Here is a 4,195-nt window from a genome sequence, read left to right as displayed (position 1 = left end):
TCCTTTCAGCCATGGTTGGAGTGGCTGGAATGCAGGGCACCAGTCCCAAGGATATGTAAATCAGGGGGGAAGCACCATGCAAAGCATCCTCCCAAAACACAGGAATCCAGTGCCCTTGGGCAGTGGCTGCACCACTGGCCATCTCCCTGAAGTGGGTGCTAAATCCTGAAGCTCCACAATAATCTCCTTTGACTCCATGTCTCACATGTAAGCTACATTGATGCAAAGGATGGGCTACCAAGGCTTGGGCAGCACTGCTCCTGTGGCCTCCAGGGCTCAGCTCCCATGGCTGCTCTCAAGGGCTGGCATTGAGTGCCTGCAGCTTTTTCAGGGGCATGGTACAAGCTGCCATGGATCTAAGATTCTGGTGTCTGGCAGATGGTGGCCCTCTTCTCACAGCTCAACTATGCAGTGCCCCAGGGGGACTCTATGTAGGGGCTCTAATCCTATATTTCCCCTCCACACTGCCCTAATAGAGCTTCTCCATGAGGGCTCGACCCCTGCAGCAGACTTCTGTCTGGACATCCAGGTGTTTCCATAAGTTCTCTGAAATCCAGGTGGAGGCCCAAGCCTCAACTTTTGCCCTCTGCACACCCACAGGCTTAACACCACACAGAAGCTGCCAAGGCTTGATGGTTTGTACCCTCTAGAGCAGTGGCCTGAAATATATCTGGAGCTCTTTTAACCATAGTTGGAACTGGAGCAGCTGGGATGCAGGGAGCAGTGTTCCAAGGTTGCGCAGGAGAGCAGGGCCCTGGGCCTGACCCAAGAAACCATTTTTCCCTCTAGGCCTCTGGGCCTGTGATGGGAGAGGCTGCTGTGAAGGTCTTTGACATGTCTTCAAGGGGGTTTTCTTTTTTTTTTTTTTTTTTTTTTTTTTTGAGACGGAGTTTCGCTCTTGTTACCCAGGCTGGAGTGCAATGGCGCTATCGTGGCTCACCGCAACCTCCACCTCCTGGGTTCAGGCAATTCTCCTGCCTCAGCCTCCTGAGTAGCTGGAATTACAGGCATGCGCCACCATGCCCAGCTAATTTTTTGTATTTTTAGTAGAGACGGGGTTTCACCATGTTGACCAAGATGGTCTCGATCTCTTGACCTCGTGATCCACCCGCCTCGGCCTCCCAAAGTGCTGGGATTACAGGCTTGAGCCACCGTGCCCGGCCAAAAATGGGGTTTTCTTTTCTACCACATGGCCAGGCTGCAAATTTTCCAAACTTTTATGCTATGCTTCCCTTTTAAATATAAGTTCCAGTTTTATGTCATTTCTTTGCTCATGAATATAAGCATATGCTGCTAGAAGCAGCCAGGCCACATCTTGAATCTTTTGTTGCATAGAAATTTCTTCCACCAGACACTCTAAATCATCATTCCCAAACTAAAGTTTCACAGATCTTCAGAGCAGAGGCACAATGCCCTCAACCTCTTTGCTAAAGCATAATGAAAGTCACTTTTGTTCCAATTTTCAATAAGTTCCTCATCTCCATCTTAGACCTCCTCAGCCTGGACTTCACTGTCTACATTGCTACCAGCTTTTGGTCACAACCATTCAATAAGTCTCTCAGAAGTTCCAAACTTTCCCTCATTTTACTGTCTTCTTCTGAGTCCTCCAACTTGTTCCAACCTCTGCCTGTTACCCAGTTTCAACTCACTCACTATCACAAGAACAGAAAGGGAGAAATCTGCCCCCATGATTCAGTCACCTTCCACCAGGTCCTTCCTCCAACGTTGGGGATTAAAATTCAACATGAAGTTTGGGTGGAGACACAGATCCAAACCGCATCAGTCTCATACTCTGTGTTCTCAGGAAGATGTTTTAAAACTATCCACTGGGTGTGGTGGCTCATGCCTGTAATCCCAGTACTTTGCAAGGCTGAGGCAGGTGGATGAATTGAGGTCAGGAGTTCAAGACCAGCCTGGCCAACATGATGAACCCTCATCTCTACTAAAAAAAAAAATATATACAAAAATTAGCTGGGCATGGTGGCACCCACCTGTAATCCCAGCTACTCAGGAGCCTGAGGCAGAAGAATCACTTGAACCCGGGAGGCAGAGGTTACAGTGAGCCAAGATTGTGCCACTGCACTCCAGCCTGCAGCCTGGGTGACGAGAGAGAGACTCTGTCTCAAAAAACAAAAACAAAAAACAAAACAAAACAAAACAAAAAACTATCATAGGACTTTCTTTCTACAATCAAGCCAAATCGGTTCCCTTTGTGGATGCCAGAATAAACTGCAACCAGAAGTATCCCCCCTTGGTTGTTTGAAAGAAACATCTAACAGAATTTATGTTGGGGCTTGGAAACCAATCAGGGTTTAGTTATATTAACTCAGGGTTGATATAACTGCCCCCAACTCAGGGTTTAGTTATATCAACTAATCAGAGCTCAATGCTATTGACCAATCAGAACTCAGCTGCACTGACCAATCAGAACTAAGTTTTTCCATACTTCACTTGCATAAATAGACCTGATTGGGAACCTGGGCAAAGGAACTTTTGCTATAATACCCAAGCCCTCTCTTTGTTCTCTGGAATGCACCTTCATTTTATACTGAAGGCTGCATCTCTCCAGTTTGCAATCTGCTCTCTGAAATAAAGTCTCTTTCCTCCAAATTCCTTTTCAGAGAACTTTTTATCACAATGTGAAGTCAAGGTTTTCAGTACCTAGGTGAGTAGGTAGGTAGATAAATAGATAGTTGTCTTAGTCCATTTTCTGCTACTATAATAGAATAACACAAACTGGGTAATTTACAAATAATGGAAGATTATTTGGCTCATGGTTCTGGAGGCTGGAAAGTCCAAGAGCATGGTACTGGCATCTGTCTGGGTCTTCTTTCTGCATCATAACATGGGTGGAAGACGGAAGTGAGCACACAAGGTAGAGAAAGAAAATCATCCAAACTCATCTTATTTTCAGAAACCCACTCCCACAATAACCAACTCAATCCTTCAATAATGGCATTAATCCATACATGTAAGGCTTCACCCCCATGACCTAATTACCTCTTATTAGGCACCACCTCCCAACAGTGTTGTATTGGGGATTCAGTTTCTAAAAAACTCTTGGGGGGATACATTCAAACCCTACCAATACTTAAACATGAATATGTTTCTGTGCATACATATGTATATGTTCCCTCTCCCACTGAGAGCACTTGGGAGCAGCAAGATCCCAATAATAATGCAAACACCTAGGACTCAGATCTTGGCTTCTAAATACAATTACCCCATTAAAAGGAAACAATCTCCTTGGAGAGATGGCTGACTTCAGGACTGATGCAGGGAAAATACAAGATGAGCCAAGTTGGTTTAAAAGGGGTACCACCAGCTAAACAAGTGACAATTTGAGCATCAAAATAATTATTAAAATGCTCATTAGTATGGACTTCATATCTTATTTGATTGGTTATTATCATAAAGATATTATTATCATAAAGATACGAGTTCATACTAATGGATTGAATTGTGTTGTCCCACAAGTCATATGCTGAAAGCCTAACTCCCAATGTCTTTGTAGATATGTATTTAGAGATAGGACCTTTATGAAGTAATTAAGGTTAAATGAAGTCATAAAAGTGGAGCTTTATAAAAAAATAAAGAGACCTCTCTCTCTCTCTCTCTTTCTCTCTCTCTCTGCCATGTGAGGACACATCAAAAAGACTGCCACCTACAAGCAAGGAAGAGAGCCCTCACCAGAAACCAAACCATGCTGGACTTTGATCTTGAACTTTCAAGATTCCAGAACTGTGAGAAACTTAACTTTTGTTGTTTAAGTCACCTGCTCTATGGCATTTTTTTTTCTTCCATGTGTTCAAGGCATGAACCAAGCATGGGCACAGACCAAAAGCCAAGCTGGGATAAACAAGGAGTTGTTTTGCCCCTGGGTGGTATGAGACGGGCACCACCAACCAGATGCTACTCTACAGGTCAGGAACATCTATGGTTTTTTATGGTAACCCTAGCTGACTAATACATTGATATTAATTAATTTGTTAATGGGCAATACAATATTTACATATTTTCATAGTTACCTCCCTAAAAAATACTACTAATTTACCAAAGGAAATTAACTTTATAGTAGAGAAGCCTAGAAGACACCTCTGAATCAAGTGAGGAAAGTGAGCATTGTCAGTAATCGAACAAGTTGAAATTATACACCACCTGAGAGTATCTGATAAGAAGAATAAAGCCTCACTTG

At 43.6% G+C, this 4,195-nt stretch overlaps 1 non-coding gene across 1 annotated transcript; it reads right to left on the bottom strand.

The window, feature by feature from the left end:
* Positions 1–3,800: 3,800 nt before the first annotated feature.
* LOC135275535 (small nucleolar RNA SNORA48) lies at positions 3,801–3,933 on the bottom strand. Its single transcript, XR_010343157.1, has one exon. It is a non-coding gene; the product is annotated as a small nucleolar RNA SNORA48 (small nucleolar RNA).
* Positions 3,934–4,195: the final 262 nt, after the last annotated feature.

The sequence above is a fragment of the Aotus nancymaae genome, unplaced genomic scaffold (assembly GCF_030222135.1).
Source record: "Aotus nancymaae isolate 86718 unplaced genomic scaffold, 86718_ANA_hifiasm-v0.15.2.pri h1tg000016l, whole genome shotgun sequence".
Lineage (NCBI taxonomy): Eukaryota > Metazoa > Chordata > Mammalia > Primates > Aotidae > Aotus > Aotus nancymaae.
This window is presented reverse-complemented; position numbering and strand designations above follow the sequence as displayed.